Raw genomic sequence first — 14,872 nt, 5'->3', positions numbered from 1 at the left:
ATAACTTATTCTCTAAATCATGGATACTTTCTCTAATTTCATTATTTTAGCCTTAGTAGACAATACTATGCTTACATGAGATTTCAAATCTTTTAAGTACCAGTTCATCGCAGTTTCTACTGGGAATACTAGTTATTCTGAAATATCCACACTTTTATAGTAATAAATAAATAAATAAATAAATAAATTATTGAAGCTATAACATTAGTCCCTTGTGTCGTTACAGTACATGCCAGCTTCAATTTCATTTTTCTAGGACTCGTACTAAAAAATGACAGAGAAATGAGTTTTACAGTCTGAGCAAAGATCTTATGATCTAGCTACTTCCTCTCATTAAAATTATCCATATAATTCTCAGTCTCTTTCCCATACTTGCAAATTCATATTGCAACTCTGTGTGTTTTAAGTCAAATAATTTATAACATATTAACACGCAAGTGATCAGTCTTCTGGAGTTAACATCAGTAGTGTGCGGTATGGCATGTAAATTTCATCCTGTTTTCCAAATTAATGAACTGATATTCAGCATTCCCTACTCATCTTCTGCCTTTCAGAAAATTGTCAGAGTTTACCTATATGTTTCAAATGTTCCTTGTATGGCTTCTGTGTTAATAAACCCTAGTGACAATTGCTAATGAAATTATACTAATTGCTGAACCAGATGGTGCTGACTTATTGTGCACTGCTTTTTGGTATTTTGTACTTTTAATTGTAGTTATATTAATAAGTCAAATTATTTCCTAACTATAAATCTTGGGAGATGTAATGTCATGTCCTGTGTCATAGTGCCAGATGACAAACAACTTCCCTGCAAACAGAGGCCAAGTTCATTTGAATGGTGGAAAGCATTCCTTTTTAACAACGAAAAAAAAAAATAACAACACTGAAACACTGAAAGGATAATGGATTAATATACACACAACTTTTAGATCACCTTACCTTTAACTAAAAGTAGTGGGGGGTAGATGATGTGCGAAACTGTGGAATCAAAATGTACAGACTACTGGAATGAGCAAGATGAAATCCCTTTCCTGTGTAGGTGAAAGCTGAAAACATTCACAGGGCCTTTTCTTAAGGAAGAGATGGAATCAGCCCCCAAGCAATAAATTTGAAGTTAACCATGCATCATTTTCCCATCCTATTGGAGGAGTAGGAATAACTAACACAAGGATGAACTCATGAGTATTTTGGGGGCAAACAGAACTTTAACAGTATCACACAAACAGTAAATAAAGGCATTACCTAATTTCAAACAATAACAAATGCTTATAGTTTCAAGACAAACTACATGTGAATACTCCTTAAGAAGACCCCAATATTGCACATCATACTTAGTGAGTAAATATTGCATTCCACATCTAGTGGTTGTGTGAAGGAGAGTGAGAGGACAGTGATGTATTAGATACCTGGCTTCTCAAGACCGTGATGGCAGGCATAAAATCCTAGTCCAAAGCCCCATTCTAGCATTATCAGACTTGAGCTCAACTCTGTTAAATACTGTTCTGAAGCAGAAAGAAATGTACCTTATCTGCTGAGAAACAGCAAGAGAAAGATGGAGAAAATAGCTAAAGCAAAGTATGAAAAAGTGACTATTTCTTCTGATACTGTGTCTTCTTACCTGCTTTTGCCTTAGCTAACTTGAGTACAGCGAGGTATTTCAATCACCCACGTTCAGCTTTCATTGGACTTTTTATGAAAAAAAATGAACAAGAATGAGCCTTTTTGCAGCTACTCACCTAAAAGATGACTCTGTCTTTGAGACTAGGTCACAGTTTCGTGAATTTTCATAAGGTGATAATCTGAGGATATGATTTATTAAAATACCCTTTATTCACTTCCAGAAGTTATTCATATGTCATAACTTAAGTTCTCACATAAGTGATATTAACCTATAACATGAATTCGCCTTCTCCCCCGTATTTCTACTTTTCTTTAATGGTATGAATTTTATCTTTATAAAATTCTCTTCAACATTTCTGGCATTTGTTACGTGAGCTGCAAGGCTCTTAGAGAAACAATTTCTTATCTGAGAGAAGGCAGAGGAAGGAGTAGCTTCAGCACTGTCTAATACAGAATTGTTACTAGTTTCTCCCAAAAAAACATTGCTGAAAGAACCACAGTGCTCCACATGAGAAGGAAAAAATCCCAAGTCTTGAAAAGTACCCATACAATTTCCCTATGTTCAGTGAATTTTAAAATGAAGTTTCTAAGACTATGAACGCAAAAAAATAATATACTATGATTATGAATGCATTTTGGTGGCCATTTTACATAACATATTATCATTGTTGGGAAAACAGACTAAACAGAACTTTTAAATCTAACTCTTAATAAAAGACACTAATATTACTGAACAACAACTGCAATTAAAAGCAGTAATTAAAACTTATCTTACTATATTAATTAGGAATTAAACAAATAACCAATGCTCAGATACATTTAAATTGCCAAACTAAACTATCAAATCCCAATAAAAGAGGAAAACTAACTGAATACAGTATAAACTACTGGGAAACAATACCTAATAATTTTTTAATCATAATGCTTATATAAGCAGGTAAGTTGTTTGTAGGATTCTGAATTTACAATACTACTTCCTTGGGCTTGGAGTGTTTCAGATGAAGTAAATATTTCACTTTAGAAATTTGACACGCTTTCCACTAACTGTACCAGAGCATAAAATTTCTTATGCATTATGAAATGTAAATCAAAAACTATTTTCCGTGACTAGCATTAAATTACAGTTTCAGTAATTGAAAGGCTTCACCAAGTAATGAAAGCATCAGAAAAAAAAATATGAATCTTTGGAAGAAGTTGTGTGATTTTGTGCAGTAGATGAAAATGGAGTCAGTGTTTCTAGAGACATCTCCAAAACCTTTCTCCCAACAGACTCCAGTTTAGAAAGGAAAGACAGAAAAACATAATTTGAAGTATTTCATTTATAGTCCTGTCTTTGTTCATTTTGCTTACAATTCTAACTTGTTATCTAGCACATACCATGTCAGGCATAAACATGATCTTGAAGTGGGGTCCTAATAACTAGGAGTTTTTCTTGCAGTATTTTTTTCTCTTGCATATATATATATACGTTGGTCTTCCTTGAGCGGGTGTTTTGTATTTCTCAGAACTTCAAGAATCTTATTTCCAGATGAGAGATTTAAATAGTCCTCAAGCCCTGAAGGTACACATATACTTGCAGCTCAAGTGAGTATTGCTAAAAAAAATTAGGCACTTATATTCAGAACAAAGTTCACCTTAAAAAAAAAAAAAAAAAAAAAGGCAAAAAGGCTTTCCCTAACTTCAAAGAAGACCAACTTGTCATGCATTAGAAGCTGAGTAGAGTTGTCTTGTTCTTGTTAATTTGTCTGTTTTGGAGTGAAAATGAATTATCAAAAATTTTTCACAGTGAAGCAGTCTTATATGGAAGGAGTCCGAAATTGTCAAAAAATGCTAAAGAAGGTTTTATGAAGAAACTGAATTTAAAAAACAAACAAACAACAGGCAGACAATGCCAGAATGTTCAAAAGACCTATTTAAATTGAATTTAGTTGGTCCAATACTGTAGTTAACTGCTACACATTAATAACCTAAAAGATTTGGACACAAAGCCACCAGAAGGACAAACTTTTTCTTCATTTATCTGTACGTCACTGGTGCCAAATTCTGCTTCCATGAATCAGTGAAATTTATCTAACAGATCCAGCTGCATGTAACGGGGACTACTTTAATAAGGTTTAAGTAACATCACAAAAAGGTGCTTGACGTAAAGAAGAAATAACATACTTTTCTTATTAGTTTACAGCACAATTTATTTTCAATAGTCTCTCTTCTCAAGGTCATGAATAATTTTACAGAAATTTACTTCAAATAGCACAACCATCAACCACACTTGCAAAGATTTCTGTTGAAGGAGTATCAGCTGAGCAAGAATGTATATAAACTAGCAGGCAGAGTTTCATCACAAACCCAAAAAACAAGTGAGAAAAAACTGTTTTAAAAAATTCAAAATTATCACAGCTTTTTGTGGATTTTTTTTTAGAAGTCCAGTAATGTCATTTCTGGATGACAACAACATAATGTAAATGATTCTGCATGTGGAAAGAAAATGTTGCCATTTTGCAAAGACTGCAATTACACTTGCTGGACAGACTGACAGATGACTATAGAGGGCTTTCACATCTAGATGCTAGAAAAAGAGTATCAGGTATGCATATGTCAGAAAATGTTTTTAAACAGACTTGACAGGATATGGTAGAAAAGTATGAGGTAGTTGTGACAGTCATAAGACAAGAATTCATCCATTAAAATCACTAGAAGGGATCAGAATTGTACAGGATGCAGTCCTCAAATATATAGGTTCAGATTATCTCTCTTCAAATGATCAAGATACCAATCTGGGCTGGATGAGCAGACTGAGGTGCACTGAAAACTGGCTGAATAGCTGGGCCCAGAGGGCAAGTTTTCAGTGGTGCAAAGCCTACTTAGACGCCAGTAACAAGTGGAGTACCCCAGGGGCCAATACTGGGTCCAGTCTTGTTTAACACCTTCATTAATTATCTGGACAACGGCGCAGAGTGCACCCTCAGTAAATTTGCAGATGACAAAAAAACTGGGGGGAGCAGCTAACTCACGAGGGGGCTGCACAGCCATCCAGAGGGACCTCAACAGGCTGCAGAGGTGGGCTGACAAGAACCTCATGAAGTTCAACAAGGAGAAGTGCAGAGTCCTGCAGCTTGGAAGGAACAACTCCAGGCACTAGCACATGCTGGGGGCCGCCCAGCTGGAAAGCAGCTCTGTAGAAAAGGACCTGGGAGTCCTTGTAGACACCAAGCAGAACATCAGTCAGCAATGTGCCCTTGCTGCTAAGAAGGCCAACAGTTTTCTTGGCTGCATCAGGCAAAGTATTGCCAGCAGGTCAAATATCAGGAAGCACATGTTTACTGTACAGGTGATTGAGCACTAGCACAGGTTGCCCAGAGAGGTTGTGGAGTCTCCATCATTGGAGATTTTCAAAAGCTGTCTGGACATGGTCCTAAGCAAACTGCTCTATGTATCCCTGCTTGAGCAGTGGAGTTGGACCAGATGACCTCCAGAGGTTCCTTCCAACCTTAACTATTCTGTGATCTTCCATGAATGTATCTAGTCTTGTATATTTACATTTGTCATCTCCACAACTTTCTGTGGCAATGCATTCCACAAAACTGTTGTACTCATCAAAACGTACTTCTCAGCAACTTCATAGCTTAAAACATTATCTAATAGATGCCACCTGACTTGATCACAGCTCTTTACTATTTCCCTGACACCAGATGTTCTTGGCGTATCTGGAGGTGAGGAGAGAGGTAAGACTGGGGATTGGAGAGAGTGGGCTAAGAAGAATCACCTTCTTTTCCTTCTTATAAATGGTGCTTGGGTGGGAGGAAGCTGCTTCTTATTTATACCTGATCTAAAGCAATCTCTGTATCTCCACAGCCATGAAACATCAGAGTTGTGAGCACTTAACAAGTGTAGAAGACTATCTGACAGATCCCATGGTATTGGGATCAGTACCATGTCATAATGAGACCTAATGTATGCCATGTCACTGTGTCCCCCTGCCTTTCTGGAAAAGAAATCTCAGGTATATGGACCATAAAAGTTAGTACAGACATTTAGGTCTCTGATCTAGACAATCAAGGGACTAGGATTGCACACTGTCCCCGCTCTGTTTTCTTGGTGTAGGTTTAAAATAAGCCTTGGTTCCCTATGTGAACTCTACATAAATGATATTTCAGGCTCTTGCACATCATGAGATTCAGTACACATCTATCTCTTGAAAATGAATCATTCTTTTGAAACATTTTATTGGCTCATACATAACTCATTTCAGCTGAAGAGAACCTAGTAACTCTATAATTGATTTTCTCTCTCCCTTTAGCAATATGAAGCACGATCAGCTTCAGTACCAACCCATGTTATGCTTATCAAACCAGAAATAACTACACAAGTGTTGCAATAAATGACTAATTCACTTCATAATTTCTTCTAACCTTACAAAGAGCCTCTTAACTAAACTATAGAACTTACTAAGATAACAAGAAGTTACTGACAGTCTAAAAAGTCTAATTCATCAAACATGAATTGTAATATTGCCAACAGTAAAATTGAAGAGCAGGATTCTACTGTTTTAAGGCATTTAACATCAAAGCCTTATTCTTTGAATAACCAGATAGACTGATGTTTAAGCTCATATCAACTAAAAGATTCTCACTGATATTGCTGTCTTTCACCATAGGACCGCAAGATGAACTGAAATCAATGGACTCTGTGAATGACATTATACACACCTGCAGGTGTCTCTTGCATCAGTGACTTCATATATTGGCAGAAACAGAAAAATATGGCATTTGTTACATTTTTACACAGGTATTCAGTGACAGGTGTAATGCATTAAAAATTGTTTTAAAATTAGTAGTTTTCAAGTTTATGACTTCTCTCTAGACAATAGCCTTGCAGATCAAGGAATCTAGTAAAAACGCTGTTGGACAGTTTCTGTAATAACATTGTACTTTAACATTTCAGTGAAATGCCATAAGCTCTCAAAAAAAAAAAAACACCACTTTTTGAGGTTACTTCTCACTTTAGCTGTTTTGTAAACATAATTAGTCCAACTGATTTACCAATCTTGGCATTATTTGCTTACTATGTTTGCATAAAAATTAACAGGATTTACTTTATCATTAATTGTTTGAGGCATAGAATAACAATTCATGTATTTTATTAAAAGCAAAAAAGCTAAGGATTTATTGACACTTACTAACAATCTAGTCATTGTAGCCTGAAGACAAACTACATGAGTAAATAAGTATCCATAACTGCCCATTTTTAAAAAAGAAATTCCTTTTCACAACCTTGGCTGATTTTTTGCTACTCTCTTTCCCCTGCCCCTTCCACTGGTCTTCAATATTTCTTATGCATTCTCAAGATTAGATCTTGAGCATGGATCCCTCCATGTAAATGGCACATAACCAACTACAGTAAAGAAATAATTAAATATACATTTTAAAAAAGGAAAAGTGTGAGAAGTAAGTAGTTACTGCAAATACCACTGCATGAAGGAAAGACTGTTTCTTTATGGAAGTCCATAGAAGATCAATAGTCATCTGTATAGTAACCAAAGTACTCTCTGTTGAACTCTGCAGGTCTTACAATCTTTACCACTTACAACACACTTAAGAAATAGAATAAGAATCCCAGATGGATATCATCATTTACAAACTGTACCCTCTGTGACAAATATAGTCACTTCTCAGAAGTGACTTAGCGTAGGCTAAGGCCTTTGTGCAAAACAAAGACTAATTAAGCTAAGAACACAAGAGTCATGGGGCAAGCATGAATGACATTCTGGAATCTATAATTATGGTCTAAAAGAACCCTGGGAAGAACAGAATCATCTATAAGTGAACAGTGACATAAAACTGGAGAACAGTTTCAGGAGACCTAACCACAATGATCAGCCTATCTCAGGAAGAGAAGAGGAACCTTTATCTAAAAGGAATCAGGACAATGTCCCTGGAGATGCCAGAGCAAGTAGCACCTTTCATCATATCAATAGAATCTCTCAGTCCTCACAAAGACAGCAGTGACTTGGAAAAAATATACCTTTAAAGGATGTCCTGAGTCTGGCTAGGATGGAGTTAAAGTAGATCTTAGTAATCCATATGGTGCTGTGTTTAAGATCCACGACCAAAACAGTGTTGGCAACACAATCTTAGCTATTGCTGAACAGTTGCTTGCACAGCGTCAAGACCTTCTCTGTTTCTCCATCTGCACCACAAACCCCTTCCCTGCTCCCTGCTTCCCTGGTGAGCAGGCTGGGTGGGCAAGAGTCTGAGAGGGGATGCAGCCAGGACAGCTGACCCAAACTAACCAAAGGAATATTCCACATCATATATTGTCATGCTCTGCAATAAAAACTGTTCTTTTTTGTTTGTTTGTTTGTTTGTTTGTTTTTCCAAAGTAGCCGTTGCTCAGAGACTGGCTATATATTTGTCTGTTTGTGGAAAGTAGAGAGTGATTGCCTTTGCATCATTTGGTTTAGTTTGGGGGTTTTCTTTGTTTTACTTTCTTTCCTTCACTTAGTAAACTCTTTTTATCTCCACCCATAAGTTTTCTTGCTTTCGATCTTCCTATTCTCTCCCCCATCCTTCTGCAGGGTAGTGAGCGAGCAAGGTTCTTGTATGGTGCTTAGCTGCTGTCTGGGCTCAATCCACCACAAGGGAAAGAATTACCTTCTGGAACTTTTGCCTTCAGTTGTTAGCTGTCTATCCAAATTCCAAATCTTTCAGGTTTCAAAGCACCTGGTAATTAAGATTATCAGAAATTGTCTACCATAGGGATAGAAGATTGAAGACAAATGGAAGGTTGAAGATCAGACCTTTTAGAAATTGTGGTAACAGTAAATTGCATTTATTGATATTTTTCCTAGAATCAAGTAGCATTATTCAAATGGATATGAACAATTATATCTTCCATATCAGACTCTAAAGAAAAGTTTATTTGTTGCCACTGAATGTCAAATACCCATCACTTCAGAAGTCAACTACATTTCATAAAAATAATAATAATAATAATAAAAAAATCCTAAGATTTCATTCATACTAGCCATATTACCTGGTCATTAATAGAACAGCATCATCATGACTGTTGATATGATAAGGCTGGTTCATATAATACAATCTTTCTACTGCACCAGAAATAGCCATCAAGGAGCACAAAAGCATATAAATGCTTTCCATGCTGCGGGAGGTAATGAAAACGGAAAAAAAAAGTGCCTTTTTCTTTCTCTTTTAGATACATAACATGCTTTTTCTTCCAATTGTTGAAATTAGAAGGAAACAGAAAACTTCATAAGAATAGCTCCATAAAATGTGAATAATCATTTGGCCACTACTCTGTAAGACAGGAGAATTGAAAGCATGATCTACAGCAGTTTCCAAAAAAATCTGAATATAAGTATTTATTTCCACAGTAACCTTTTTCAGAAATTTCAGTAGGAGGGCAGTAGCAACACAGGATAGTAGAACCATGCATACACACATTTCACTTGACTTTTGAAGACGTACTGTAAGATGAACCTCTTCACACTTCTTTTAACAGAATAATAATGCTGAATTACACCTTGCTAAATATATATATATATTTTAAATCTGAGAACATCAATGTTTATTATTGCAATGAATGTAAAGATTTAGCTTTTGGTGATAAGAACATGAGATAAATAGCACTGCCATCATCACTTTCCCTTCATTTGGGTTAAGGCGGTGATCACTATCTCTGACTAGACAGAGATAAATTTACCTTCTTCCAGTGGCAGGAAAATACGGTGCTACACTGACTTTTCTGCTTGCTGGTGATCCATACCCAAGGACTATTGTACAACAAGGAGTTCATGATCCAAATAACAACTAACCTGAGTATGAACAGATCTGTGCTATGCTGCACATATCACTTGGCTGCAGGGTAAAGTTAGTCTGCTAATCACAAGGGAGAAGATTGTAGTTAGTTTCCACTTGGCATCTATCTTAAAAGTGAAGACCACGTTCTCATGTGAACCTCTTTTTGCTTGACAATAGAAATACCAAATGGAATTCTTTACTTATAAGAAAAACTAAATTATTTATTTTAAGAGCTCTCAGGACCATAGTGCTGGTTCATCTCAGCACAGCAGGATCTGTGTAGCCCTCGTTATGCAATACAGGGTTCCCAGCATCTGAAGGGATATAAGATTACCTACACTTTTTGAGACAGAAAAAGGGGATATTTAAATCAGCACCTTATGGAGTCTATAACAAATACTGGCACCAGTGCATTACATCCATCACTACAGATTTTGCAATGTATAGTACAGCTAGTCTCTGCATGCCAGAGGCCTACTGTCTTCCAGTACTGTCAGCCTCTGTGCATGCACTACACAGCAGATGTTCAACAGGTAATGTTGCCGATTTCTCAATAGTTTCCAAATAAGAAAAGTCAGCAAAAGGGGGCCATGATGAGCAATTCATGCAGCTTTCTCCCACACAATCGTTCTACTTAAACAAAACAGGCTGTGGGCCAGAAAACTGTTCTGAAGATGTAGTATAACTTGTATATCACCTTTCCCAGGGCCTTGCAGCCCCTCTTCTGTCAAATGATATATTCCAGTCACATACTGGAAAACAAGCTTTTGTCCACTTGGGAGAGACAACAAAGAGGAGCAACCTGCTGCTAATATTGGAATAATTTATCAAGTTTAGAGTCTGTTTCCTGCATGTTGCTGAAGTCTAGGAAACAGGGAAATCAGGAATTTCTGTTGAACGAGAAGAACTGTACCGAAAGCACTGCAGATTGTGCACCCTTTTACATTCGGACACTCAGAGACTTACTGTAAAAACAATATAGACTATACAAGGAATAGACTACTAGACCTAAGGAGAAGAGGAGGCTCAGGGGAGACCTCATCGCTCTCTATAGGTACCTTAAAGGAGGCTGTAGAGAGGTGGGGGTTGGTCTATTCTCCCACGTGCCTGGTGACAGGACGAGGAGGAATGGGCTAAAGTTGCATCAAGGGAGGTTTAGGTTGGATATTAGGAAGAACTTCTTTACTGAAAGGGTTGTTAGGCATTGGAATGGGCTGCCCAGGGAAGTGGTTGAGTCACCATCCCTGGAGGTCTTTAAAAGACGTTTAGATGTAGTCCTTAGTGATATGGTTTAGCGGAGGTCTTGTTAGTGTTAGGACAGAGGTTGGACTAGATGATCTTGGAGGTCTCTTCCAACCTAGACGATTCTGCGACACTGAGTTGTTTTACCTTATGAACAGAAGCAATCTCCCTTAAATTCTGTTTATGCTCTCTTGTTACAAAATGTAAATATATCAACTGCCAATCTTTCAGGGGTTTCACAATGATGAAATACTTGACATTTAGGAACCTCTTGAGGAAAGAAAAAAAAAAAAGAACTTGCAAAGATTAGAACAGTTATTAAAGCAAACAGAATACTTCATGTATCTCCCAAAGTGATAAATAAAAAATATTATTACTTAAATAGCATTTCTAACTTTAAACATTCTGGTTTCTTACTGCATAACAAGAATTACACATAATAAACATGAGGCAGACAATGTAAAAGGCTGAACTTTCACCTAAGACTTACACATTGAGCAAAAAAACACCATTACTATGAAAACAGCTCAGAAGAAAATAGATATTTTTACAAGCCCTGATACTGCAAACACTTAAATTTAGCTCAAAAATAAGATTATTTGCATTGAGATCATGGATACGATGCAAACATGATCTTCCTTGGTATGCTTATCTTTATAGTGGTGCTTCATAGTTACCTATTATATTCTATGGTATAATGCATAGCATAGATTAACATTTTTTAACACTGTGAGTATGCCTAAAGATTGGACAACAACAAGAAATGTAAATGAGCATTATGACCAAATATTAATATTCTGTAAAACAAGATGTAATTTCTTTTCCATCTTCCTTACTTGTTAAAAGTTCAAGAATGTAAATATAGGTCTATAAGTCTAAGTGTCCAAAAAACCAACTTGATATTCTTACACTAAGCCAAAGAATTGATTGTTTTAAAACCAAATGAGACACGCTTTGGTGACTGCGTTCAATCCACTGCAATGGACATCGGTGTCAATTGAGAGAATAACATGATTTCAAAGCCTCAGTGGACTTGAGCTAAATGCAAAGGAAAGCTTAGGCCAAAATGTCATGGAATTCCAAAAGGACTGTGGACTTTCACAAAGAACTACTTTGGCTTACTATATTACAAAACATAATACTTAGCATGGCTATATATAAAATGAGTTCCCGATATAACTTTCGGTCACAGATCTCGATCCCATTGCCTTTTTTACATTTACAAATACATGTGATTTTATAGCTACAGTTCTGTTTTGTTTTTTTTAAGTCAGGAAGATCCTTTCCACTATGATGTTATCTGCTAGTAATCTGTATCAGCCACCCACATAGCTGAACACACTTAGAAAATTACCAGTGTTATCAGCCCTGCTATGCATTCTACATTACACATAAACAGTGATAACTGAAATAAGAATGAAGCCCCATAATATTCTTTTTCATCTTTGCAAGTATATTTCTTCTGAAATGCATCCTTCCCATTAGAAGTGCAATAGCTTAGCTGATTCTTCTATTTTGAATGTTCTATTCTAGCTAAACCTTCATTGACAATTCTAGTATAACTACTATGTGTTTTTTAGAAGAAAATATACCAGAAGTCAGTTTCATACTTTTAATACCTAAGTCAATCAACTAAACTTTGACAAAGATTCTCTTAAAGAGAATCAAGATATACACATAAAGATGGAAGTCCTTGCTCTGCAGAAACCTGCATTATAAGTAGGGGACAGATCAAAATCATCTATTATCAATACTGGAATTTGTTTTCCCAGAAACCAGATATGGAAGGATGAGGTTTCATTTTTTTTTTTTTAAAGAAAGGGCTGTATATGCAATGAATAATGAACTCTAAGTGGGACTAGTCATGTAGCTATATGCAACAACGCCCTGCAATTCAGTGAAAGCCATGATTTGGAAGTAGTTATACCACATCTGTAAAAAGCATCAGAGCAGTTAATGGATTAATGAAATACATTAAAAAAAAAATCAGTCCCAGTATCATACAGTTACTGATCTGGAAAATACAGCAATGAAAGATACCTATGTTTGCAGATAGAAACTTAAGCTTTTTATGTTACCTTCAAAAGAAAATAAAATGTCCTTCCTGTGTAACGTTTTGTTACAGCCTCAATTTTTGAGCAGTTCTGCAGCGTATAACCTAAACGTTATACCAAGTATAAAATGTACTATAAGCCCAAAGGAAAATGAGAATGAAAATAAAAAACAGTCTTTCAGAAGCACAGAATTTTCAAAAGTAATAGGTATATATTGACCTTGCTATCAGTGTTAGTTACTATAACGTGGCTATATTATAATCACAATAAGCATGGTTATTTATTGGATATGATATGATTTTGCTTCAGAATCTCAGAAGTGCTTATGCAACCTCTACTCAGACCAGAGGTCCTGTTTGTGTCCTTTCGGGGATATAAGTTGATTTTGCATAAACTTAGCCAGTTTCAGTGAAAGGCATGGTAGAAAAAGGTACTAAGTTTTGGATGGCTTAAAAACAGGAAAAATACCAGGACAAACTCTTACAATTGAGTCCTTATTTAAAACAAAACAAAACAAACAAAACAAGCAAACATACTGAAATAAAAACACGCTGGTTTGTACACCGATAATATTCCACACAAAGGTCAAGCCAATAAAAAAAGATAATTTTCTTCATACTGCCTTTCTCATTTTCTCAAATACATTTCTTTGTATTCTCAAAGAATACAGATTCTTTGAGAGATTCAAGTGGCTAGAGGACAACCTACACACAGGAGAAGCAAACTTGTACTGGGTACCTTGACCTCACTATCCCCACAGAAGTTAAAAGATTCTATTCTATGGCACATGTAATGAGGCTAATAACTTCACTCTCTCTCTTTTACCTACTGTTCCTTCTAAATGCCACAGAATTCTACTTAATTCTAATTTAGAAAAGTCTTGTGGTTTATAACAGCACAAGATAGTCATTCAGCTTTCTTTTTATGTTACACTGATAAAGTCGGAAAGATTAGTAAATTCCAGGAAAAAAATAAAGAGGTAAGACAGCTACAGACTAATTACGGCATTCACTGGAATCCATAGATTAACTCTGGAAATAACAACTGACTCTATGGAGATAGCAAGCCCTTAGTCACAAACAGTGTGACTTCCTATAAGAGGAAATGATTGGCCCATTGTGGCACAGAAGAGATCCAGCCTATTATGTCTTCTTTCTCTCACATACAAATACATCAAGCTTAAAATTACTGGAGCAAAAAAAATATATGAACTATATATATACATATATATATATATATTTGTCAGCACAGTCAAGCACTGAAACTTGTTGCCCTGACACATTGTAGTCTCCATCTTTGTAGAGATTCAAAACCCAACTGTTCAATGTCCAGAACAATCTGCTCTAGTTGACTGTTTTGAGCAATGGGTTGGACTAGATAACTCCAGCAGTCCCTTCCAACCTCAATTATTCTGTGATTCTATGAAAACTGCAATAAGAAAGCAACAGAAAAATAACAGAATCACAGTAAAGCACCATGTATTTTTCTAATTTTTAGATTGGCATCCAATCTGGAACAAATAGTTTGTGATAGAATTCCCAAATATAAGAATGTTGAGCTATCCTGAGGCTCTATTATTTCATGTGCCTTGATTCTCATAAAGTTCTATATGGCAAAAACTAAAACCAAGTAAATAAATAATTGAAGTCTAGGAGTACTTTTCAAGCATCTTATGCTGAAGATTTTAAAAATGGCAGAAAAGAAAGTAATTAAATTTCTACAAAAATTTCCCTCCTTTCGTGAATGGCGATTCCAGGAAAAGAAGGTTGCAGTGCACACAGAGGTTTCTAGAGTGTGATTTAATATATAATACAATCTTTTGGAAACATTACAATCAAATCCTCTGAAGAGGTTATTAATTAATATTGTGCAAGCTTTGTGTAGTTAGTAAGTCTCAAATAAAACTCAATGAAGTTAGGACTGTGATATGTCTAAGTAAAAGAAGAACCAGATAAAAGCTTGTAAAAGTTGCTTCTGCTCTTTGTACATAAGTACGTTCTCCAAGAAGAACCTGCAAGTGCATTATGTAGGAAATCAACTTAATTACTTTAAACACCTGAAATATTTGATACTTGCATGGGATTTCGATGCAGCTGGCAGTTTCTTCACAAATATATATGGTCTTCATGACATTCACTC

The 14,872-nt window shown here is 35.9% G+C and overlaps 1 protein-coding gene across 5 annotated transcripts in view; it reads right to left on the bottom strand.

Annotated features, from left to right (window-relative positions):
* Positions 1-14,872, bottom strand: part of C2H8orf34 (chromosome 2 C8orf34 homolog) — a 171,912-nt gene that overhangs the window by 84,261 nt on the left and 72,779 nt on the right. The window lies entirely within an intron of this gene.

This window comes from Cygnus olor, chromosome 2, assembly GCF_009769625.2.
Source record: "Cygnus olor isolate bCygOlo1 chromosome 2, bCygOlo1.pri.v2, whole genome shotgun sequence".
In the NCBI taxonomy this organism is placed as follows: Eukaryota; Metazoa; Chordata; class Aves; order Anseriformes; family Anatidae; genus Cygnus; species Cygnus olor.
This window is presented reverse-complemented; position numbering and strand designations above follow the sequence as displayed.